This window comes from Pseudochaenichthys georgianus, chromosome 4 (genome assembly GCF_902827115.2).
Source record: "Pseudochaenichthys georgianus chromosome 4, fPseGeo1.2, whole genome shotgun sequence".
Classification (NCBI taxonomy): Eukaryota; Metazoa; Chordata; class Actinopteri; order Perciformes; family Channichthyidae; genus Pseudochaenichthys; species Pseudochaenichthys georgianus.
The window spans coordinates 29,114,246-29,141,414 of NC_047506.1; the positions used below are offsets into that span (position 1 = coordinate 29,114,246).

Sequence of the window (27,169 nt, forward strand, 5' to 3'; positions counted from 1 at the left end):
ATTATATTTTATTCACTATGTGTTTGCAGGCAAACTTATAATGGTCAGTTATATTGCAACATAAAAAGCGGAGAAAAATTCCTCATGCAAAAAAACACTATAGACCAGCGATACTCAACCCGCGGCTCGCGAGCCGCATGCGGCTCCTTTAAGACTAGTTGCGGCTCTTTTAAGTCCCACTTAAAAAAAAAAAAAAAAAAAAACATTGTCAGCAGAATTCATCAACATTTCATTATCACTCACAAGTCACACACCAGTCATCACACACATCAGTCTATTAAGCCGCCCCCCCCATCCCTCTGAACAACCAATCACAAATTATTTCAGGTTTCGCGCTCTAAATTATTTCAGGTTTCGCGCTCTGATTGCAGGTGCGCGAGATAATTGCTCCGTCACACTGGGAAAACTAGCTTACAGCACTATGCAAAAATGGTAAAGGAATATAGGAAACGAAAATATGAAGAGGAATATCGAACATTTAAAGAGGACTGGGAACTCGAGTTTTTCTTCGTCTCCACGGGAAAATGCATCTGCCTGCTTTGTGACAAGTCATTTCACAATTTAAAAGGTCCAATTTGCAGCGCCATCACGACACAAAACACCCGAAGTTCAGTACCGACTTTCCGAAAGGTGGAGAGTTGAGGGCGGAAAAGCTGGCGAAACTCAAACAGAACCGAACTGCTAAAAAAAACGTATTCCACACTAATACGAGTGAAAGAGCGACAGAGGCATCCTGTGATGATCAGTAAACATGCTGTCTGTTATCTGTTGTTATGGGCAGTCAGCAATGTGTGTTTTGTGGTTGCAGTGAAAATAATAAATCACAGTTATTGCACTGTACATTATGCTTTTCATTCCTTAGTAACATATTACTATTATCCATATTCTCAAATGCATAATGGTTTCAGGGAGGAAAGGAGCGTTTTTGGATTGTGGCTCTTGCAAAAATATGTTTTCGTCAATGTGGCTCCTGATTAGGACAAGGTTGAGTACCACTGCTATAGACCATAGAATGTCTCTTCCTATTAGGTAGTTGTCCTTTACAAGTCTGTATGGCTTCAAGGCAGGGTCAGAAGGAAAAGCCACCAAATCCCAAGACGTGATGATGAAACCGTGACAAATCAACTCATTCTTTCACCCAGAATGTGAAAGTCCCAATGCCACGGGATTTCAGTTTCTCTTTGAGTTTGGGACCCAGTGAATCTCGCGACTCAATGGTGTTCATTTCTCTAATCCAATCCCTGTATAAACCCCAGCTTTGAACGTCTGCATGACAGCTGAAAGGCAGCACATATCCCTCCCTGCTCTCTGCCTCTCTGATCCACGCTGTGTCCGACTCAGGCGCGCGGATAGAGCGGGGATAGAGCAGATCTAATTAAGTTTACTGATGGTAAAAGTGATGATTATTCTGCAGGAAGAGAAGGAGAAGGAGGATGAGGGCAATGGAGATAACAAGAGTAACTGCAGGGGGCTGAAAACACCCTCTGCTTCCACAGAATCGTCATCATCATCCTATTTAGCATCACCATCACCACGGCCATCATTAAAGTCATTATTCAGATGGCTCAAACTTTTGATTGAGACCAAATTAAATCCATTTAAACAATCTACAATTAGTAATTGGCTCTACATCTGGCAGAGTCCTGGAATATTAATGCATTTAATCAAATTACACCTCTCCTGGTTCTTTGAACAACTTAACTTTCCATATTATATAGTGTCTTTTTATAATACATTTTTCTTTTTATTAAATTAGAGAATAGATTTTGCATTTTTTCGCATCTATTTTCTTGAAATAAAAATAATAATACTGTAAATGACCTCTTTCCGGTTTTCCTGTCTTTCATTTATTTTAATCTCAACAGCAGGTAACTTCTTCACGTCGGCCCCCTCTGACCATTGCCTCATCCCCCCCCCTCTTCTTCTGAACATGAACACCTCCCACTCTCACTTCCTTCAGTTACGCCTCAGCCAACCGGGAGTGTGCTCGAGTGTACTGGAATACATTAAAATGCGGGGGTATGGTACAGGGGGAGGGAGAGAGTGCCGCGATATCCATTCACACATTCAGTGCGCTGGGAGTCCAGGCACCGTCAGCAGCATCAGCGGGTCTCCGTGCTCCCTGCATGCGCCCTGTGCGCGACTCTCCAATAAGGATCAACAATGAGTTAGAAGGCAGCACCCAGCGACGCTTCTCATGTGCGGTTGGTCCTTTGGCCCCTGCACATGCACCGAATTCCAATACATACTGCACTGTTAAAATCATTTGTCCACTTGGAAGGTTTCACCTGCGCGCTCTGGAAGCCGAAGGGTCCGCTGCGACTCATTCCGTTGGATTGGACCTACAGAAACTACTGCGCATCGCGTCTCCGCTTGGAAATATGCCACTGTGAGAAAGAGGAGAAGAGTGCACTCTCGGAAGGTTGGATGTCATATTCTGTTTAGCTCAAGTTCGGCTGCTCATAAGTGTGAGTCTGTTTGCATTTCGGCGATAATCCTCACCTAAAAAAAAGTCCTTTCCCAATGTCGTCGTGTTTTGGTGAGGAACCGAACCCAACTTCACGGTCCTATCAGGGGATGTTGAGGAGACTAACCAGGGACCACACCATTTACAGAAAAAGGTAACAAATCAGCATAATCTAACAACAAGGTCATTATTTTCTCTCTTCTGGAATATTTTCTTCAATTTAAAATGTTGAGGTAGGCCTACAAGAGTTTAAAATTGCATTTGCTTTTAATTGTAGCCGAGACAGACTACATTAAAATGTCCAACATTTAGAAATGGAGACCTTTTTAAATGATTTCTGACTCAGCCATGCAGAAGAAAATCATTCCTCTCAGTTCATCTTCATGCCACACACGCCCAAAACGAAATTACAACCTTATTGTTCTGTCTCATGCCCTGCTTCAACTCCTCTCACTCTTCCTCTCCTTCCTCCCTTCCCAGCAGGACTCATCCAGAGTGCAGGGAGAATGACGAGTCACCGGGGCCGGGGGAAGCAGCATGAGTGGCCCGTGCATCTCCACTAGACTGACGGCCCTCATGTTTCTATGGACGTGGTTAACACTAAGCCTGCTCCAGAGCTGGGTGACAGTAGGGGCCGGGGCAGCGGACCATGCAGGGGCTGGCTTCGGGGGCTCAGGTGGGCGACTGGGCTGGCTCCTGTCAGACAAGGGACCCTTTCACCACTCCCAGGAGTTTGTTGATTTCACAGAGCGCTACCAGCAAGGATTCAACACCAAGTACAAGATATACAGGTGAGGAACTGTGATTATAAGGGTCAGGGATGACTGTCTGCAAAGCTGAGATGCTTTTTTGTGAAATGGACCAAAAGCCTTTTTTTGGTCTTACTTCGTGGAAAAAAAAGGGATTTCAGAAAAGTCACATCGCACTTTTTTAGTATAACATATGCAGATTAAGTGGGTGGCACGCTGTGGGATGAAGCTTTGAGACAATTACTTAGTGGAGTTTTGCATACAAAGCTCTGCATGTACTACTGGGTGCGACTGCTTCCTTTTTTTGTCGGCAGCAGAGACATATGCTTTGAGTACGATACAAAACCTCCGAATGCTGCATATCAGTTTAAATTCAAGCGGAGATACCGCAGGAGGGTTTGGGCAAAGCAGCGGGACATAACAGATATCTGACTGAGCCAGTTGATGTGTGACAGTGGGAAGAAAGGTTGGCTTCAGAAGTGTGTGATGTGAAGTGTAGTGGGTGTGTTGCTTAGGAGCTGAAGGGGGATTGTTTGAAAGCTCCATACCAAGATATTTTTCTTCAGTTCTTCTATTTAGATAGAAATTACAGGATTAAGGGACAGCATTTCAAGATGCAAACTCCCACCTATACATTCACAGGCAAGTTAGCAACTTGGATGTCATGTAGATATAAAAAAGAACATCTATGCCGTTTCAAATATACCTCAAAAGAAAGAATGTTTATTGCAATTCCATCAATTCACAAACCACAGTTTAACAGCTGTACACATTAACTGTACCCAGCAGGCTTTTCACAATTGTAAATATGTGTCTGTGTGTATGCGAGCTTGGGTGTGTGTTTGTGCGGGTATATTCCACTGTTTTTTTTTTGTCTTTTCTTTAGCATTTAATCTTAACACTGACATTCAGACTGATGAAATAATGTATGCCTTTGGCTAAGTGTCTGATTAAGGCAGCATGACCCACACAAAGTATATTACTGTAGGGACAACATTCTGTGTGTGTGTGTGTGTGAGATATATTTTTGGTTTATTTTCACTCCAGTCTCATGGTCCTCCAGAGGTTGAGAAATGTCTCTTATCTAGTGAAAAAAAAATATATTATGTAGAGCAGCCCAAAAGGATGCATACTTGAGTGTCTGTATCTGTGGCTGTTTGTTGTGCCAGGTAAGTGTTGTGATACCCGTTGATGATAGCGATGCTTGGGGAGCGTCAGCAGCCGTGAAGTGGAGGGGCCGATGCCAGCTGAACAGAGGTTTGAGTGACACTGGCATTTAGCAGCTGACAGGAGTGACAATACCAGGCAAAGATATAGAATGTAGCGCTGTTGGCTCCCCCGCATCCATCACTTGCTCCCTTTGCTGCCTCTCTGCTGGTCCTTCTACCTTCTTTTCTCGCCTTAGGTGTTTTTGACTTCCTGTCTCCACCCTTGGCATGCAAATCTAACAGATATTTGCGTTCACAGTTTCACTCACACCGATTTGTTCTGACTACTTTCCAAACTATACATTTATTTAAGCAGTCTGTAACCTACAGTACTGACCTCGATGAGCCAATCAGAAATGCAATCTTGACAAGTGTGCAACCCTCCTTTCCCCTTGAGCTACAGTGGCCTTTTCGGTTTCCTGTTAAGAGAACTAGGCTGACCAATTAGAACAAGAACCCAATAGTAACTCAAGTGAGGAGGAATATTATCACCATTTCTAAAAGTGGAACAATGTTCCTGCACCATCATTTAGCTTCCCTTGCTTTGAAAAACAAGTCCTTTCAAGCTTTAAATATCGTGCAACCGAAGCACTTTCATCAATCGCTGAGATATCAAGGATGCCAGTTATCTGAGAACTGAAAAGATCAGAAGTGCCTCCGAAATGCAACGGGCTGAACAGTTTTCTATTTCTGTTGCTCCCAAAAAGCCAGAAGAATCTAGGCAAAGTCATCTCTGAGTCATTCGTATTGATCAACAACAGGGGTTTGATTCTTGCCGACACATTACGTTTCCTTTATGGGTCAGTCAAAGCTTTCTTATTGGCTCTTGAATCGTCACTTCTACTTGTTGTAATTTTAATCTGAAACCCAAACTGGTCTCTTATAGAACTGAGGAGCAGTTTCACCATTTTCTTTTCCTCAATGCAGCTGTAGAAAAGGCTCCTATAAGTTCATGTATGCAACCACATACTGAGATGGTAACATATCATAGATTATCCATTCTAATTAACAACTGGGTTAAAATAGGTTTAAACTAAATGATTAAAATCCAACCCCTGCCTCTGCTTTTATCTCCATGTCTATCTATCTTTATTTTCTCTCTTTTCCCCTGCCTCCCTTTTGCCATCCCCCACCCTCACTCCCTCCCTTGTCGAATGATCTCAAACCAATTGCTCTCCCTCGCTCATAAATATTCTCCAGAGCTCAGTTGGCCTTTTCCAGTCAGGAGGCAGGGGAGAGGGAGTTGGGGATGAGAGGGAGGACCGGAGGAGTTTTAGTACAGAGGAAGGGGACATGAGAGGAACTAGAGCTTTACCCCCCCTGCTGGCCAGCCACTGCACCAGTACAGCTTGTAGCCATTTATAATTCTAATTCAAACATGACATGTAACACTAGAACCGCCAACGGGTACATTTTACCCGCAGCTGTTTCTTGATAGTATGTAACTTTGTTTCAACTAAGATACCTAAAGCACCAGAGACATACATGTTGGTTAACATTTGGAATATGATCATTGTCTTGAGTTTTAAACTACTGGGTCAAATTGACCCCAGAGGATAAAGGGTGTAAAGTAAATCTGAGGATAACCGGAGGGTTAAAAGCTTAAAGAGCTACAGCTTTCTGTCACAGCATAATTTATAGCATAAACACATCTTTAGAGACTGAAGGAGATGAGAACAATGAATTCATAGATGTATCGGCTTCAAAGGCAGTGGAAAAACAGGAACAGGAGGCACTTAGCATTATTACTTTAGCTGTAATCGCAGGAAAAAGGATGTGAAAATGGCTGTTTTTAAAACACATCTGTTCATTTATGTTATTCTTTGTATTCTTCTAGTGGGGCTGGCAAATCTCTTATAAGCGTTGTGGCTTTAATTGTATAATGAATGCTGTCTGCTGTGTTCACTCACCCAACAGATACACCTGGGTATATTTGAAAAATACACAATTAAAGCAATTAGCGGAATTTCTTCATTGACTGCTGTGCTTTTTCACAATGAAAGCATGACTTCCAATTAAAGACATATTCGTGCAGTTTGTGCAGAGGTGGAAATGGGTGTGTAATGAACAAAAGCATATTTGATTTTATAGTATAGAAGCTTGTGCTGATGAAAAGTAATTCCTGTGAATGTGAGAAGTCCTGGCTGCATGGTTTCTAGTAGTCGAGCCATATCCATAGAAAGTAGCATATTAGTCAAAATGTCAGCTCCTCCTTTCTTCTTCTTCATGGGCCATAACTTTTATATCACGCCTCATCTCCCGTGTTTTCTCCTATCTTTTCTCCTGTCAACCCACTGGCTATTAAATTGACTTTATGTGAAGTAAGGAGACGTTCCAATGTAATTATGGAGGGATTAGTGTTTCATTATATGCACACATGTTTGTAGAGAAAATAGAATGCAAAAACGTTTGTAGAAAGAACGCATTGCCATGGTATAATGTAACAATGTGTGTGCTGCAGTGTTTAATCATGTCATTAAGATTCAGAGGGAGTGTTGTGCTTTATGTGCTTCATATGTATGGTTTGCTTTTGTTTTGTTTTAAATGCTTTAAACGAGAACACACATTTTAAATAGATTATACAATTGGATGGAATACATGGTTGTACAACTGCATGGCGTGTAGGCAGCAATAACCAGAATTGAAAAGGGATAATTAAAGAATATTATATCACAATGTGCAGGGATGAAACACAAATTGTAGTAAATAATAAAGTAGGTGCACAGGGAAGTATGCCCTATTAAGACAGATGTACAGCTCAGAGCCTTTTCAATTCATATAACATTTGTAAATGTAGTATACATGTATAATATCACAAGGAAATATTTTGTCACATTTGCATATACTGTTATATCGCAGCATGCAGTTTAAAGGTACACTGATTAGTGATTAACAGTCGGTGGTAAAGCTAGATAGATGAATAGCTCAAAAGGCAAGAGGAAAAGTATTTCTTTTTATATTTGTAAAATACAGTCTTAGATCAAATGTGCCTTTTGTTTCAGTTTAAGCAGACCTTAAGTGTCCATGACAATAGCTGTTGTCCCCGAATGCAGGGCTATTGCTGGAATTGCATCACAAAACCTCCTATCAAAAAGGTCAGCTATGGTCAGCAAGACTTTTACGTGCTGAGAGTTATAATCCCTATTTTTATGAAAGATAACATTGTTATCTTTATAGCACCCCCATTATATTTTCCTTATCGTGAACAAGTTGTGCTCCTAAGCAAGGTGAACTTCCTTAACAAGGCACATTTTTTTCTTTTTTCTTTTAATGGTTTTGGAGAGCCCCGACACACAGTTAGGACTCCAGATCAACACTCCAGAAGGCAATGATAAAACTATTGAGGTGTTCAGTTTGGAGATTGTGTTGGGGCGACTCCCAATAATTTTGACGTGCATCTGTCCCTCTGACATTGGAGGGGTCAACTTCCGATAGTAAACAAAGACAATTTGTATTGAGGGATGCAAAAGTGCCTTTTTAAATTGCTTGTTAATAGTGTAAAAAGACACTTACAGTTATTGCTTGTGTATTTAAACATATAAGTCAGATGCACAGATATGTGGCAGTATAACAATGCAGCACTTCTTCCAAGACTGTGTTCCTTGTCCCACAATCACAAACATAGATTATTCCAAGCAATTTGAGGATAATGAGATAAAAAGAAAGGCAACTCTTCTTTTGTATGCATCAATAAGACTTTCCTGCATTGGTATAATTACAATAGACAATTAGCCAATAGACGTTAGTTCATTTCACACTTCATTTATTGTTGGTGCTATGTTCCTTTTAAATGCAGAACACATTGCAGCTCTTCCCCTGTGCCCCTCCACTTCCCTGGCATACGTAACCAAATCAAATATGACCTTGTTGCACACAATGTAGAATGCAAATGCAGGTGGATGATGATGATCCTCATTGCAATATTCTTGTTTGTTCATGATCGATATATGAGTGCCTGGAAATGATTATGGCAAAGATTTGTTGTAAACACATGATGGAACAGAGCCAGAGAGAGCAGAACTGTATAATGAGTTCTTATCGAACTGCAGTTTTCTCTCATGCATGCCTTGTTCAATGACATTGTTGTGTTAGAGACACGTTTCACGTCCTCAACTCGGAGGTTGAATATGTCTCCAGGACAGAAGCTGAGCACTCTTCTTCGTTTGATCACCAGCAGCAGCGATGGCAGTGACTAGGGCTTCACCCAGCGCAGAGCTTATGGCTTCTGACAAGTGTGTGATGGGGGAGTTATCGGGGCCAGAGGTCCATGAAAATGGCTTTTATGAAAGAGTGACTGCATAAAGTTTGAGCCATGATCATTGGGGCAGAAATTGCATACCCGATTTAGTAGTTGCAAGTTATTTTGTCCCCTAAAGGTCTCACTATATCATCAAAACAAGTCTTGGATATTCAATTACCATTATTTAAACTGATGTCTTGAGTGGTCAATAGAAGGATATATTCTCAGTGCAAGTAAGACCAATAATTCTAACTCCCAGTGCACTACATTTTGGCAGTCAGCGTCGTAATACTGACACATTAGGCACCATTAAGCGTCAATGACGTATGCAATGTATCAAAGTCTAAAGAGAACTGGATACAGCATTGAGGCGGGACCCCGGTTATCCCTATGAAAGTTGCTCAGTGGCGCATGAAGCAAAAAAGGGCCTGACTCTCTAGTACAAAAGTACCTGTATAAAGTAGCAACTTGCATTTTGCAGATATTGCCGTCTCTTATAGAATAGAATCGGAGGATGAAACCGTGTTAAAGTCCATTACCTATCCAATGACATTTTTTTATTCACTGCACCTTTAAAACATATTGTCACCACATGCAGCATACACAGATTAGAAAAAAAATTATCGCATTAGCCGTTTATTTGTTGTAACATTAAAGACCTATGTGAGAGAAAAAATGCCGCTTTTGCAAGTGTGTGTGTTTACGCATTATGTGCAGTTACAGTAATTATAATTCTAAAGAGCCCATACCAGGCATGGCATTGACAGAAAGCATTTGTGTCACGAGGAGCTCTGGATTTAGCGTAGCTGGTGGCTCTTTTGGGGTGTGTGTGTGTGTGTGTGTGTGTGTGTGTGTGTGTGTGTGTGTGTGTGTGTGTGTGTGTGTGTGTGTGTGTGTGTGTGTGTGTGTGTGTGTGTGTGTGTGTGTGTGTGTGTGTGTGTGTGTGTGTGTGTGTGTGTGTGAGATGAGGTTGAGTGTGTGCACAGCGTGTATTAACAGTATGTGCATGCCTCATTATGTACACAATGTGATTCCAGGCATTCCTTGTTCTCTGTGTAAAGAGGAATCTCTTGTCAACATGTTTATGACAAATAGCAGTACAAAAGGGATCGGCAGTCTTCATGTCATCAAACCCTCCTGCAAATCATCCTCTCTCTCTCTATCTATCTCTCTCTCTCTCTCTCTCTCCACAACATGCCCTTGCTTTCTATTATCAGAAGTGTTGTGATATTCATTGGAGCTACAAATCAATAAAGCAATTGCTTTTTTTAACAAAACCCACCCTTTTAGTTTTATTTTCCAACACTGTGCAGTACTTCAGCGTAATACAAAATTGGCTTAAGTTTGAAAGGCCTCAGTGGGCTATAATACGATTCAATGGTAAGATTGTTGTCTTTTCTTTTCTTCCAATAAAACTGTAGATGTTAAATCTTTGCCAACAGGCAGACAAAAAGAGATTCAGTAGTCACCATTATATACTAGGGTTCATTTAAAATGTTGTAAAGATGGTTATGTTGGGAAAGCAGGAAATCATTTCAGTCAAACCCATTCAAGTCAAGTAAGTGACCATTAATAGGATATAGTATTATTGGAATTATCTCTATAAAGTTTTTTGAAGATAATTTTCGGAAACCAGGCCACACACACACATTACAATAGTAGTGTCAATATTAACAAAATATACCGTAAAAGGAGTTGTTAGAGTTAATAGTGAAAACAATCTGATTCTGCGTACCACTGTGTAAAACAATCTACTCATACTGTATTATTGGACGTTTCAAATAATGTTGTAGCCAATCAGTTAATTAATGAGCCACTGATGGTAAAGCATGCATGAAGCAGCTGATGCTGATCATCTAATTAAGGCCCCGGCCACACGAGGACGAAAACGGTCGTTTGCGTTACTGTTTAGTATCATATAGACCGTTCGGCCAGACGAGGAAGACCGAATACGGCACTAAACTGTGATGGAAACTTCTGTGCAGCAATGCAGAGTCAAGGCTCAGGAAAGGATGGAAGCTGGAGCGGCTTTAGTCAAACACTGTTATTTATTGAGAGTATAATACGGCCGGAGAGATCACAAAGTATATCACACTTTCATGTGAGCCAACCAAGCAAACTCTGAAGACATAAAGTAGAAACATAGATCTGTATATCCATAAAGGAGGGACCTAAAAAGCCCGCCTTTCCTACATTAATCATTACCAGACATTGGAACAAAGACCCGTTTGTATTACAAACTCACATGGGCCAAACTTCTCACCCACAGGAAGGCAGAGGACCTCTTGACCTGTGTCCTCCTCAAGTTACAGGCAGGAGCATAGGCGACTTAACGAAAAGCATATCTTTGTAATTTAACAGTTTCTCAGAAAAGCTGAGAACCTCTAGACACAAAGAGATCGGATTAAAATATTCTCTGACATAAACAACTGCGGAAACGATAACGGGTCCCAAGGTGGATAGAACGGCACACACAACGCTCTGGGGGGTCCAACGGCTCCGTGTGTACGCCCTATAAGATCATTTTCTGATAATGATGAGGCAATAGCCCCGCCTCTCCCCACCTCTGCTGCTCACCCCCGCGTCAAAGTAAACTGCACACTGAATTCAGATTATTTATCTTTCTCTCGATATGGACCTAAACGCGAGTGAAGTCTAATCTGACAGGACGGAGACACCTCTCAAACTACCTAAACTAGTTATAAATATGTTTATTTTTACTGTCGGCCGGGTCACTGATTACTGGATCAGCTGCTGCATGAAACAGACACTGACGCTGTCCGAAGAGAGGGAGGAAAAAGAGAGGCTCCATGTATTTTATTATTATATTCTATAGATTCGTTATTCATTTGTTTTAAAGCTCAAAAAATAACAAAGAAGACCTTTGACCGGCACTTTTATAATTTTGTCCGGAAGATTTAGACTTTAATACACGTTGACTGGCGAAACACTCTGCCCGGTTCCCTCGGCCCCCACCGTGCAGAATAAACAGAAGGGCAACCATGACAACCATGCTTCTTCGCTGCTTTTGTGGAGGAAGTTACAGCGCCACGTACAGGCTCCTGCATATGTACTGCAGATTCTCCAGCGGTTGGAGCTAAACGGAGCGGTCTCGTGTGGACAGACACTATCCAGTCAATATTGCGTGTAGACGGAAGCTTTTTTGCGATTGTGTTTGCGTTAATCCTATGCGTTTAGCCGTTTTCGTCCTTGTGTGGTTGGGGCCTAAAGCTTGACTTCAACGCTTTGCCTAAACTTCTGTGACAGTTAACTTCATAATTTGAAAAACACAGATTGTTTGTGTTCATTTAATTACTTCCATAGTCATCCCATGAAGAAATGTGCAACCTCAAAGATGATTTATATTTATCCCAATAAAGTATGCTCCAATTATGTTTTCCTGACAAGCTTGTGCCTGTGCGTCAATGAGTGTGCCCAATCATGTTGTTTGAAAAGGAGGTTTTTGGCGTACTTTTGCTTCTCAGAGACATTTAGATGTTTTTCTATCTTATACACTCAACCCAGTCCTTTAAATAAATACTTGTCTTTCTTTTTTTTCCATGGAGTAAGCTGAGCAGATCGATAGTATTTCACATCTGTATTCTAGATCCAGCCATTAAGTAATAAGCTCAATTTAGCATAATGCTTGTAGGCAGGGACTCGCTAGCATGGATCTTTCCAAATAAATCATTATAGCGGTACCTCGGTAGCTCACTAATTAATGCATTATTTTATAAAGACAAGCTTTGGTTTCATCGTGAGTTATGCACCTGACTATTTCTTGGCTGGAGCAGTGAATTTATGGCTCTTGTTATCATTGTAAGTGTTGACAGGCAAGCATGGCGTTTCCTGATTTTTTTTTTTTTAAACATTTCCATTGCCTCTTTAGTCCACCTATGAATATTATTTCATTACAATCATTTGAAAGTCTAATGTTTATGTATGACGCTAAAGACACAAAAGTATATACATGCATTACAGTGTCTTCATAGAGTTTATTTGACAGCTATTCTATAAAGTACTTCTATAAAGAAAATCTACTTCAGTCCCTCAGCATATCTATATTTGCTTTTAAAACCATTAAACATCCCCCAATGCACTGTATCCTTATCCTCAACATGAGCTTTCAAATGTCTGTAGCAATGGTCACAGTCTTACGTGGTAATCAAGCCATTGAAATGCATACTTGAACCCTACGTAGCATCAAAGGCAAGAAAAAGTGAAATCAGCAGGGAACAGTAAGGGTTCTTGTTTATAGGACCTCTCAGCAGGTGTAATAGGATTTTCACAGATTAATGGTCTGATGTTTGTTTGATGTTGGGAACCGTTGGAGTCGATTTTTTGTAGCCTTCCCAAACCAGCGGCTAATAAGGACATCATTACACTCTCTTCTTTCGTGTTGATCTGGCTTTCGTTGCATATCTTTCCATGCTGGGTAGATTATAAAATGACAAGACTCTTCATATTTTCTCCACTCATCTTACTTTCATTCTGATTTGATTCTCCACTTGTGATCATCATAAGCTCAATTAACAAAATTGCCTCTAAAGGTGCCTTTCATGAAAATATCCAACATGCAACTGGCATGCATAGAATTTATTTTGATGTTGCACCAATGAAAAGCCTCCTTATTTGTCATTTCTAATTTCTATAATCCTGTATATCTTGCTGGTGCATGCATATTGAGAAGGATCAATGTCACATCAGATTGAACATAGAGTAGGGAAAAAACGAACTGTGAAAAATAATAAGAACATTGAATCCAGCATAGCAGTTACAGTTTGCTTGCAAGGTCTTTCACATTTTTTTTATTTGGTTTATCATCCTGAATGAAGCATGAAGGACCCATTTTGTGCAATTCTCTTTGGGGAGGTCCTTGAAATAACATTGAGTCTTGAATCAACCAACTGTTTTGCACAACCGGTTATTTTGGTATCTGGGGTAACGCAGCTACAAACACACACACACACACACACACACACACACACACACACACACACACACACACACACACACACACACACACACACACACACACACACACACACACACACACACACACACACACACACACACACACACACACACACACACACACACTCTTGTTTTGAGGCCTTTTTATGATGAGAACATTTTTTTCTATAAAAGGTACAGTAAATGAGGTGTGATTTTTGTCTTTCTTTTCACAGTGATTTTTAGATCCAATTGTTGATGCATTTTTATTTACTTGAACTGATTTAAGTGTTCCCGGAGCTTTGATTACATCTGAAATAACTCCAACTGCAAACCAGTGTTTTAGCAGTTCATGTAGATGATCTGGTTCAACCTTCTCTCCTAGAAAGTACGTTATTCCATTATTTGAGAGACGCAAAATATTCATTCTTAACATTTCAGATCTTTGACATTGCATGTATATGCATAGTTTTGTTTGGGCATTCAGAGCTTTTTCTAAAATGTAAGGAAACTGTGGTTGAATATTGATAAAAGTCCACCATGACATACAACAGCAACTGGATAAATAGTTTATTCAGCATGCAACCAAAACCCTAAATAGCTTTTGTTGCCTATACTCAATGTACTTAATGTATATGGGACTCAAGATGATGTCACACAGTTTTGTGTGTTACATTTTTACGATTTGTAAAATCAATGTAAACTTCTTCACTGAGGATAATTATCAGCGACCTGTCATAAACTAAATGGTAAAATCTAAAGTACATATAAAACATAATTCCTAGGAGACTGGGTTGTCTGTTTCTGCATGTAAACAGATTATTGAGTACAAATAAAGGCTAAAGGCCCAATTCTGAGTGAAGTCAGTGTGAAATTAGTATTTTCTGAGTCAGTCGGGTAATTTAATTAACTTCCACCCCTCTAAACCACTGATATGGCTCAAGTAAATGTGCATGAATAAAATATGAAAACAAAAAAGAAAAGATAGGCCTTTTTTGCCATCCACAGTTTCGCCAGTATGTAAATATTGTGCATTTGCTTTATTGATCATGCTTCAAACTCAGAGTTTTTGATATGTAGAGCATTGATCTGGACCTAACTGCTGTACAGTCATTATACCGTATTTGAGTGAAACAGCGAGGACATGACAGATGGAAGAAAACTGTATTCAGAGGTAATCAGCTCGCAGTCAGTAACATAATATCCCGAACACCTGCGAAGACAACTCTGCATATTTTTGCTCTAGTTAAAATGAGAATGCATTGGAGCTCGACACATTAGCATGATTGAGACAGCAGCAACAGAAGGATCACAGAGCTCATTCATGCTACACTAATTAACAGCCGAGGAGGGATTTTAACCTTAAATGATATATTATTCTTACATTCAAAACTAATCTACTGGTAATCTAATGGTAACATTTGCACAAATGCTTATCGGAGAGGATCAATTGGACAGTTTATACGTTACACAAGAGACACCGGAAATGTGAGTAGGTTTCAATATTCTGTGCACATTGATACAGAGCTTTGGGTTATGTATTTATTTCATATATGATTTCCCCCCATGTTTAGTGGTATATCTCTTTGTTCTGTGAAGTTTATAAATGGGCCAAATAATTGTTCAGGCTAAGAGGAACACACTACTTGTAAATGACGTAACAATGTTGCCTTATTTAAAAAGAATAACATAATTCATTTCATAGTTAAATTCAATAAATAAAGACTTTATTTCATGTAATATTAAAAGTTGCTAAAATATGGCATTATTTAATACAGTTTTGTTTTATATGTTTCACCAATATGCGTAAGTGTATGTTGTTTCTTATGAGGGGCCGTACAGGCCGTACTTCATACTGGTCCTCACACGCACATACGTTCTCCTTTTACATACATATATTTTCACTCTCACACACATATATATTTACACTCACACATTCATACATTTTGCTCTCATATTATCATATTTCAATGCACACATTCATATATTGTCACTCACATATGTATACATTTTGCTCTCATATTCATATATTTTAACGCTCATATTTATACATTTTGCTCTCATGCACATGCATTCAATGTTTACATTTAATTTAGCGATCACAACGAAAACGGCCAAGACACATATTGAGCCCAGAAAATTAATGTTATTAAGGGCTGTAAATATAATAAGCCTATGTCTAAAATGGACAACATTGTTAGGAGATTTAAACTATACAGCGATTCTGCGGTCAACTCTCTCGTTTCTCGAGTTTGTTTTTTCTGACCTGTGTCTGTTTTGTGAAGAGAGCCACAGTATACTACTTCATATGAACATCTCTCTAAAGGAATTTTAAATTGACCATGCATTACTTTACCTTCATGCTATTTTGCCCCAAGTCTGAAATACATGGTTTGGTCCTGTGTGCATTTCTATCATTTAACTGCATTGTAAAACAGAAGCAACATAGCTTGTGGGTATTTTATTAACAGGGGGTCAGCCTCTCACCCTGCAGAAGGCCTTTTTATAGACGTTCCCTTAGGTCTTTTTCACAAAGAATAATGACATCAAGGGTGATCTAAACAATAGTGTATGTAGGTCAGCACCAGTGTTATTGTTCATGTGACATACAGTATCACATAGTTACAGTAGAACATTCAAAAGGAGGTGCTTAAACACATGAGGAAAACAATGTTATACATTCTGTTTATTATCCTCTAAAATGTTGGAACTAAATGACAAAAGGCTGCTATAAGATAAGATATATTTTGTATTGCTGCCGTAAAATTGATTTTGCTTGTGCACTCTTTTTAATTAAACATTTTTGAACGATAATTTCCAGATTTCCTCAACCTTGGAGATAACTTTAGCAGTAGCACACGCTCCCATAGCCTGCTCAGTACCACACTGTGCTCTACCACAACCTGGATTGCTATGCATGATAGCGTGTTTCGACTTCATCAGCTTATCCGCCGGGTTGATTCCCTGATTTGTTATGAATTGGTTTGTTACCAAGCGGCACCCTCAGGCAGCCTTTACGTTCTGATGGATCTGAGACACCTAGGCTGTGATGGACAGGTAGTAGCGTACCATTCCAACGCTCTGATCGCTGCCCCTGTAAGCTCCTCACATCCTGCTGCACGGCGCTCCCGCTCGCTCGGAGGGGGGGCTGACAGGTAGATGTGCAGCGAGCCCCCTGCTGCACCGAGCTACGGGTGAAAAAAAAGCCGCGTGTGTGTGCGCGCGCGTGTCTGATTGACTATGTCAGTCTATCGGCATCTCACTGAGAGGAGTTCAGGGTGAAATAAACAGGCACATCCATTTTTGTGTTGTGTGTGAGGGGTGTAAAATATGATGAAAATAATAAATCTTATAATATTAAACGTTCAACATTAACACCAATAACTATAATATTTGAGATATATAAGCAGATAAAGAAGTGTATTCAGTTCATGCTGCTGGTTTGAATATAATGCAAAAATACAGCAACATTATTCATTTCATTCAACATTGAACTGAAACCCAAAAGGCTTGAAGAGAAAAAAAACAGATGATAGTTAAATTGTTGAGTGCACATTTGAACTGTGTCCCTTTTTGCAACTAACTAAAGATAAGTGTCATGAATTTGCGAAGTGGTCATCTCAATGGGGATAAGAAAAAAGATTTCCAGTACTGTATTGTGTAGCCATAGTGTGTATGTGCGTAGGATGCAGGAGGTGAGGCAAAATGGAGGTCTTCATCCACAGATGTGTATGTGTGTGGGTGCTGTATCCTCCAGTGAAGTTCATAAATGTCCATCAGGGAGCAGCACAGCGAGGCAGTGTGTCGATCACAGTTAAGTTCTCCCTCTTCATCTCTGCGCTGCTCCCTTCTTCAGCCAGTCCCGGCGGACGGAGGGAAACACTAATGGATGCTCGTTATCGAGAAATCCAGACATGAAATAGGCCTTGATGAGCTGTTTTCTGCTTTGTATTTTTCTCTGGGGGTCATTGTTATTGGTGAGAAATTGATTGGCAGCTGGCCAGCTCCCAAAGGGGGCTCTGTGATATTCTGGGAGAAAGCAAAGTTGTTGCAGCAAGGGCAGCTTTGTTTAGATGTTTGCAGCTGCAGGGTGTGTGAATGTGCATGTGTGTGGGCAAGTGTCTTTGCATGAGGGGGTTGGTGTGTGTCTGGGCCGTGTTGGGGGTTGCATGCATTAGAAAGAGACATGTATAAAGAAAGCTTCACCTTGGCCACTCAAGATCAAAGAGAAAAAAGCAGGAAGACCTTTCTATGCAATTAGAAGAAATATGAAATTGGACATTTCAAATAAAAAAAAAAAACAATATCCAATTTTAGAGATTAGACGTCTCTATGGCAGTGAAACTTCCTGCATGTCATAGAACATCCTGCATGTTCAGCAAGATAAAACATACAATGCCTGAAGGGCAAAACTTGGCCAATACTCCCCTCATATTAAACTTTTAAAGAATCAATCATCACAAAGCCATAACCTTCCAGGAACTGAACCAAGAGTCTCCTCAACCTGCTGGTCATCAAAAAACTAAAAGAAAGGCGGTTCCACATATTGAAATAAAACAACTATAACAGCAGACAGATGAGGAGGAGGCTCCCTTTATGGAGTCAGAACTACATTATATCACCTCTCACCTCATGCTCCAAAATACAATACTGTCTCCATATAATATAAAAACAACCTTTTTTTGCACACATTAGAGGAGAAATGCCCAAATGTGATTACATTAATCACCTCATGTCATGACCTGAGGACAGCCAGTGAACCGAGATAAAATATATATTTAGCTTTTTTAGTAATACTGGTTGGTAGGCTTATAATTGTATTTATAATTTGTATATTTGATGGTCATATATAGTTGTATTATTATAATTGGGTAAAATGCACACACACAAAGTAGTGTTTTTTTGCTTCTTTTAGCTCATTGTTGTTGTTTTTTTTCCTACAGCGTGAGTACTGTATTGTTCTGTCTCAGTGCCCTCATCAATCCTGTTTGCAGCAGCAGCAGACAGCTGTGTTCAGCAAACAAGCCCAGATAAATCCCCTGTAAGCTACCTGCCCAACAACAAACAGCAGACAGACAAAATTAACTGCTAAAAGAAGTGGAACATTTAGAAAAAAAAGGCCAGATATATTTCTAAGAAGTTGGTGAAGACCAAACCAGAGTTTACACATCAATCACTCATTCAGTAGACAGAAACTCCAAATGAAGCCATGTCAGCATGATTTATTTCTTGTTTGGCAACACGTTATCCTTTGTTAGCACTAATAGTTTCACAGTAGTCAAACATTTCAAAAATAAGTGATCTCATTAGTGTCCAAAAATAGATTGAATCAGGTTGGATGTGATATATATTGTAACGTCAAACATATAGATTAACACCTGACTAATTTTATTTGTCTCACTTATACAGTAACTGTTTTGTCTGCTGCCGTCTGGCAAAAAACACCAGACTCAGGGACAGCTGTTGCCATCTTACAATTTATTTATCTAAATAGTTATCACTGTAATAAACCATATTTTATTTAATCTTACTGCACACTATTTAATTTAACAATCTGTTCTTGTATTTATCATATTATATTTTACGTGTAATACTTCTTGCACACTTCCTTTTTGTTTTTGTTTTATTGTTTATGTCTTATATAACTATGTTGCATTGTTGGAGGAGCTCAGGACATACCATTTTCTTTGCCATTTCTACACTCTAACTTATCTACCAGACTGTATCTATGTATAATCAAATCAAGTGTATTATAAATGAATGTTTGAATGGACGAGTGTTGAATGAATTTAATTAATAATTAGTTGATTCTCTTTAAAATGACTGTTATCAAGTCTGAACCAATTGTTTCATTGTCTTTTTTCAAGTGCTCAAATTCATAGCTATTGTTCAGTTAACATCGAATATATTTACTTCTTTCTGTATTCAATCCGAACATGTTTTTGTTAAGTTTTTGGTCACAGGACTACAAATAAATTTGGTAACTGCATCCTTCAGTATTTTCTTACCTGCTTTTAGATTGGATTTTAAAATGTTTGCTTTTCTCATTTGTACGTTGGTATTCTTTTAACAGACAACACGTCATTCCAAACATGAGGGTAGATGTACAAATATTGAGGAGAGCATTTGTGTTTCAGCCTTTGCTTTGACCTAACATGGCATGCTTTCACAGCTTCACAAAAACACATCCAAACTCACATCCATGATAGATTATTCTTCTTTTCCCAAAAGACGAGTCCACCAACAACCAAAAATTGATTGAAAGGTCTTCAATTTCTCGCCTGCTAGGTGCGAGTAGAACCATATTCATTGACAGCTGCATTTGAATCAAGCAGCAAAACTCTGCCTGCAATTGGTAGATAAAGGAAGCTGGCATGCTCCAAGGCCAGGCTGAATATGAAACGACTTCAGATGAAGCCTGTTCCTACCAAAAGAGGCCCTGAAAACAGCATGACTCCATCCGTGATTATAGCCCGTCCAGTAACAGCGTCTCCATTTGTGTATCAAGATGAAAAAAGATTACGCAATTATTCAAAATTGCAGGACTAACACAATGTTTTCCGCTATCTTGCAAAGCAATTCTCAGAGCCGGAGGTACAAATGGCATGAGACCTGTCATCAGTAAAAACCTTAACTTGAAGTCCAGATACTAAGTATAATAAAAAGCAGTATACAAAGGACCATAACATATAGTTGTAACACTTAAATACACTTATATACAGCTATAAGGACATTTGTATGAGTTTATTAATGTAGCGTAATTGTCCACAATTTTAATCCCTATGGTATTTCGCCATCCAGCCTTGACAATTGCTTTACATCACTGACAAAAGCGTTGTTTCTCCACCAATTTAAAACAAATAGCACAATCACTTTTTCCTCTTATGTGACCCATATTAGGCGCTGTGGTAAAACAGAAACCTATTTATGTTCTAAAGTCAAGTACATAAGATTCACTTTGAGTTTGTGCAGATTTCCCGGAGTTTTTCCTTAGCCTCTGTAAAGGACTAAGGACAAAGGTTGTAATATGTTGTAACTGTAGATTGTATTGTAGATGGTTTGTGGATATAAAACGAAATACTTGTCCACTTCAAAATCCCAATAGGTCACCAATTTTACAAAATGAAGAAGCAGAAAACAATTATTCAGTGACTCTTGGTGCACATTTGTTTTTCCATTGTCCATTTGGATGTGGTTTCTGCGCCTGCATGCAGCTTTCATGTTTTGTGTGCTCATTCTTAGCATGTGTTTTTGTGATATTGCAGGGAATTTGGCCGCTGGAAGGTGAACAGCTTGGCCCTGGAGAGACAAGAGAACAATGGCTTTTCCTTGCCACTGGACCCCGAGTTCCTCCAGACCATTAGGCAGTTGGGCAGAAGGCCCAGTCTCAGCTCCATCACTGACAACATTATCAGGAAATACGGAACCCACTTCCTGCTCTCTGCTACACTGGGAGGTAAATAAACAGCTTGTTGTTCTCTTTGATTGTTTGTTGTTTTATTAATTGACCAACCTTTACGTGATGGAGAAATCCATGTGGCCTAAAGCCAGGATGGACATGTGGCCCATCCGTAACCGGATAACTTCCAGGAACCTTTTTAATGATTTGATTAACTTTACGTGTATTTCAACTTGAGGAACCAGGGTCTAAATTCAATAGTCAATGAAAATCAATGTTGCCATACTGTGTATACCAGGGGTGCCCACACTTTTTCAGCTTGGGTGCTACTTTTAATATGACCAAGTCCACATGATCTACCTAGAGGGTAGGTACTGCCCAATCTGTGTCGCGACCGGGGGGGGGGGACTACGAGCACCGGAAATCTCGCAGCGGCGGATATACTGTGGCACGCTTACACTAATTGCACCGCATTAGCGCATTATAGTTTCAGATGCGGAGGTGAGGCCCCCTCATAACTGCATGAACCCGTATGGCACAATACAACTCAATACATTTTTGGTAATTGTTATACCCTTTCTTTAGTAGAATTGTATAAATTGGAAGGCTAATAGGTAATCAACTCGTCTGTGATTTGCAGCCCATGCATGGTGAACTGCGTGTTAGAACATATGAGATCTCAGACTGGCTTACCTGTACATCAATCAAGTGGCAAATGTTAATGTAGTTCCAGTAATCCAACATTTGATTCACAGGTTAAGCTTGACTCGGACAAGATACGTCTCAGGATAGTTTGTTTGACTCTTTACTTATACAAAAAGGTATCAAATACAAACACATATTTTTCAGGTCAAAAACTATGTTGCTATGTGCTTCTTTCTCCTTCTCACACACACACACACAATCACCAGCAGCTGCCGTCGGCTATAACGTTTCGTAATCACAAACAGCTGCGGTCGTCTATAACGTCAATTTCACACGGCTGGTTCAAATAAATGATATGATAGCGATAGCGCTAACAACAAAGGATTATAATATTCAAATATATAAAACTATACATTTTAACATATGGCTCCTACAGCTATAGTAAGGCTAACTTAAAAAAAAGGGAAACAAATTAAATCTTTTTTTTTTTCAATGCCATGCGACCTACCCACACTACCTGTGCGATCAACGTATTGGGCACCCCTGGTGTATACCATTGTTTATACTAAGGAGATGTCTGGGAGTCAAGCAGAAATGCAACAGGACACATGAGATGTAGAAACTTTTTTTGTTTGTATTTACCCAACAAAAACAAAACGCATTATAAACCAATAATCTTTATATACAGATGTATAACTAGGCCTATACAAGAGGTAAACAGAAAATAACTTGAATAAATGTAAAAGCATTTAACAGGTGTTAACCGAACAAACTTACGTGCCACAATGACGCAAATGGAACATATGACTAAACCAAATAGTAAACAAGTGGTCATTGCGGTCCTGCCTGACTCTCATCATACTACTTCCCTGATGGCTCCCACAGGATTGTTGAAATCCTTGTGGATTAATCTTCTTATTATAGACCGATGCATTTCCAAACATTTGGACTACCTACGCTGTAAAATGTATTATCTCTTCGATTTACACACAGCATCTATTGCACGTCCTTCCATCCTGGGAGTGGGATCCCTCCTCTGTTGCTCCCTGAGGTTTCTCCCATTTTCCCCTTTAAACTGTGGGGGTTTCTTTGGAAGTTTTTCCAGTGGGTGTCGTATTGTCATACTGATATTCTGTACAAACTGTGAAGTCCACTGAGACAAATGTAACATTTGTGATATTGGGCTATATAAATAGACATTGATTGATTGATTACAATTATCAAAATACAAAAGGACACTGACAAAACCAAAATCCCCCCTTTCACATACTGTAGAAGCATGTGGTTATCTTCCAATTTAGCTCTCACCCACGCATTTTTCTGAACCATGAAGCAACCTCCTCCAACGATCACGGTAACTCAAAGACAAAGAAAGTTATTATTACAAACAAATACTGGGAAACTGTGCTAAAATGTGTGAAAATAAACGTAATAATATCAGGTTACAAGCAAATTAAAGTTTACTTTTTAAATCAAATGTGTGGTATTGATTGTAGGAGTGGCCATCAAAGGAGACCTCTGGACATCTTCTATCCAAACCTTTCTTTCAACTTAATATTCATGTAGCAGTAAATTCAAATTCAAGAACCAAGCTACTAACTACTAAACTGAACCCCAATTAGGAAAGGGCTAAAGTGACTTCTTTTTTTTTGTTCGGAATGTATTTATTCCTCTATTTATCCTGAATATTGATCATTTTATCTATATTTTGGACCTTGTCTCAGATCATACTTTTGGTATATTTACTATAGGCATTGAGCTTTTTGAAATGGTGATGAATTCCCAGAAAGATCTATTTGTTGGAAGTTTGAATGCTCAAACAGCAAAATATTTGCCAAAGAGTGGTCTCAGCTGTGACTGTCGGATTGTTTGTTGAGCCTTTGTTTTTGGGCTCATAATATCTGATTAAAGATGTAAAATCTATGTTTGGAGTTGTTAAACAAGAATGTTAGTCGATCCCCCGATTCCATAACAATAGATGTAATTTGGCTAGACTTTGTGCTGCAGAGCCCCCGTGGTTATCTATTTCCTCCCAACTTCTCTGCTGGCTCTTTTCATCTTTGTCTCTAGTGAACCATGATATATACCAACCATATTTAAAATAGATTGGCAAGACAATCCTGTACGTCATGTGTTGCAAACAAATAGAGAGAAGTAAAGCCGCGGAAGCATGGCCTTATATAACCTCCAATATGACCAGTAGGCAGTGTTAATGGATATAGAGTTTATATTTTTTAAATGTTTTATCTTAGGAGCATGGTGCAAGTGTATTAAAGGTGATTAATAAAGCTTATTTAAACATTATTATGTGTTGAAATAAGTGATGCCTGGTAATAATTATTAATCATTCAACTTGAGTTGGACGTCTGATTAATTTAAAAATGTTTCATATTTATAACAAAGGTTTTTAAATAAACAATATTATTACAATACAATTAAGACAAGTATTACTATTGTAACTTCATTATGATTGGAAAAAACATTGTTGTTAAAAGTTTCAAAGACTCACTAATAGAAAACAGTTATTATATTTGAGATTGTCTTTCAAATTATTGTGGAAAACAATTCAATGTTATATCTATCCCCAGTGGTAATGTACTGTATGTTCACTCTAAAGCCTCTCACAATTAAAATCCCCATAAAACCTCATGCTGTTAGAAAGGATTTTAACATTGATCTCAGTCTGTCTACTGTTTGTCAATACATTCTGCTCTGTTAGCATTGAGAGACTTGTTCCATGAAGCATCTCAATTGCACTCTAGCTGCAGAGGAATCACCAAATTAACACAATGTAGAACACAGTATACAACCGTCAGACAGGGCTAACTTGCCTATGGGACTGTATAATTAACGTTGGCAGGTGTGAATGGGTTAATGTTTACCACTACACCACTTTATGCATGTTCACAGGGGATGAGTCATTAATGAAGTGTGCTTATTTGACTGTGTGTGTATTCATAGGGGAAGAGTCATTAATGATCTTTGTGGACAAGCGGAAGTTGAGTCGGACATCTGAAGTGAGCGAATCCAACGGCACCGCTGTGACCCTGGAGGCTCTGCACCAGCTGGCGGCCTCCTACTTCATCGACCGGGAGAGCACCCTCCACAAGCTGCACCACATCCAGATCGCCTCCACTGCCATCAAGGTAAAAAGCTTGATCTGAATCAAACACAAAAACAAACAATTAAACATTCACAAAATCATGTGCTCATTTGCCAACCCTATTGTTGGATTTCCCCCCCATCTGTTTAATGCGTTCAATGAGATTATGTTTCAGTGGATACATGTAATAATTGCATTTTTAAAAACATTGGTAAATTATCTTGATTTGCTCATTCACTAAATAATCCAATACATAATGGCCAGTATTAAGCATTTGAAATGGAACCCTACAATCAGCAGGTTTAGCTGATTTTAATGAGACAAGCGATTCAAGCGACCAATCAGGGTCCACTGTTTTTCTCCCTCTTTATATTCACTCACTATACATGTACAACTATTCATATTTTTTAACTAGCAAATATTACGAACATTGAAGATAGTGAGTTGCTGACCTGCATGACACTGGAGTTTATATAAAACATTATGATGATCACATAGTATTATGGGATGTTTACTATCTCATATTGTTTGACTATAAATGCAAACCTGCATCCCTAATGAAGACAGTCAAGTTCACATTGTCGTTCTGTAGTTTTATAGCTTTGTTAATTGTTCTGTGGGAAGCTATTGATGCTCCTTGGTCCATACATAAGACAATGTTGAATGTTGAAAATGAATAAATGTTCTGTACATTAAATACAACACTTGTTCTTTCTGTTTTCTGTTAATATTCTTGTGTTTTCGAGATAATTATGGTACATGTGCTCCCTTCTGTGCATAAGTATCAGAACAAATTAAGAAAAACAGACTCCAGAGCGGTCAGTACCTGCCAAGTACTTACTGCTTACTAACAATTACTGGATGCAGTTGGCAACCTATCAATAGGCACTTAGCGGACACTCTAGCCTGCTTCATATTCAGAAAATCATAATGCCGCAGATTAATAATACATAACTTTAAGGGACATAAAGCAGACTCAACCCTTTATCTAGAACAGAGCTACTTTATTTTTGATTTATGAACCTTTCATCGTGAATGCACTCTAAGACCTCACCTAATGTTTCGTTTACTCACTGACAGCGGTAGCAGTTTTGTAGTTTCGGGTCTTCAGGAGTGGAGTGCACCAGCTGGGCGTAAAAAAGTAGGGCTTAACTCTAACGTCGGGCTTAGCTACGTCCGACGAAGTGATTCAAATTTACACCGAGTGCACCAAGCCTGACTAGTCTCGGGCGTAGCTGCGCCTGGTCTTAAGATGCGCGTCCACGTGAATACACGCAAAACAGTAATTGTTGCCAAGCAACGCCATTTTACCATTTTACAGACACAGAGGACCGCAGAGAAGAGGGAATTCCCACACCCACACAGCAGCGATGACTCAAGGGGAATCCCAAATTGCCACACCCCGAAAGAGAAAGAGGGATTTGTCAGAGCTACAGCGGGAACTGACGGAGAAAGAAATCGTTCGTGTGGAAGAGGAGACCGTCAAATTGAGAGCGGAACACGAAAAAATTGAGCTGGAGAAGGAGAAATTGAGACTCTTCTTAATGCCCTTTCATTGTTAAACATGTAAACAAGACGCCCTGACATCGTTAATATCTTTCTTGCCTGTTTTACGTTACTATGGATACTAGTCTGTCTTTCCGATTTACGCCTGCTCCATACTAGGCGTAAAAGTTACACCCGGGAGCAACGCATACAGGGCTTAAGTCTAAGTGGTGCACTAGTCATAACTTTAGTTTGGTCTTAACCTTCGGTTCTACGTCGGACGTAGAGTTACGCCCAGCTGGTGCACTCCACTCCAGGAGCAGAACTTCATATTTTTTAGAAGGGATGTCAGTAGGAGTTGGGGGTGCTGAGAGAAAGTCAGTCTATTTGAATACACAGTACAAAGCGGTGTGAAATTTGAATGGCAGTGTTATTTATATTGAAAAGTTTCAACTTTTCAAACTACTTTAAGAAGGGTTCACACCCTATATCCAACCCAGTCTCATGGCATTTTGTGTGCACCAACACGATGTTCCCCTTTTTTTCGTGTTGCACAGCACGATTTTAAAAGCAATGTATTTCTACTGGTTATGTGTTTCGTGCCTGCAGCACATATTTTTCTCCCGGGGAAAACCCTCACGAGAAACACCGGCTGTTGTTATGCCTGCTGTGATGTTAAATTACTCCGTTCTCCGCTTGTAATTATGCCGTTACAAGCTTCAAAGTTATATTTATCATCTGAATTTGCTGAAACAAGTTTAATATTCTGAAAGCCAAGACTTTGTTTGATTTAAATCAGATGAAAACAAACTGTAACGGACCCTGCCATGTTATCTATGATTACTATACTCTTACGTTTATAATTTCAGCTGGAGGGAGGGGGGGCGGCGCTGCTGGAAGAGCAGATTGCGAGTGAGAGG

General features: G+C 39.5%; 1 pseudogene; it reads left to right on the forward strand.

The window, feature by feature from the left end:
• The first annotated feature begins 2,035 nt into the window (after positions 1-2,035).
• The window catches only part of LOC117445217 (BMP/retinoic acid-inducible neural-specific protein 3-like), a 69,128-nt pseudogene continuing 43,994 nt past the window's right edge, over positions 2,036-27,169 (forward strand).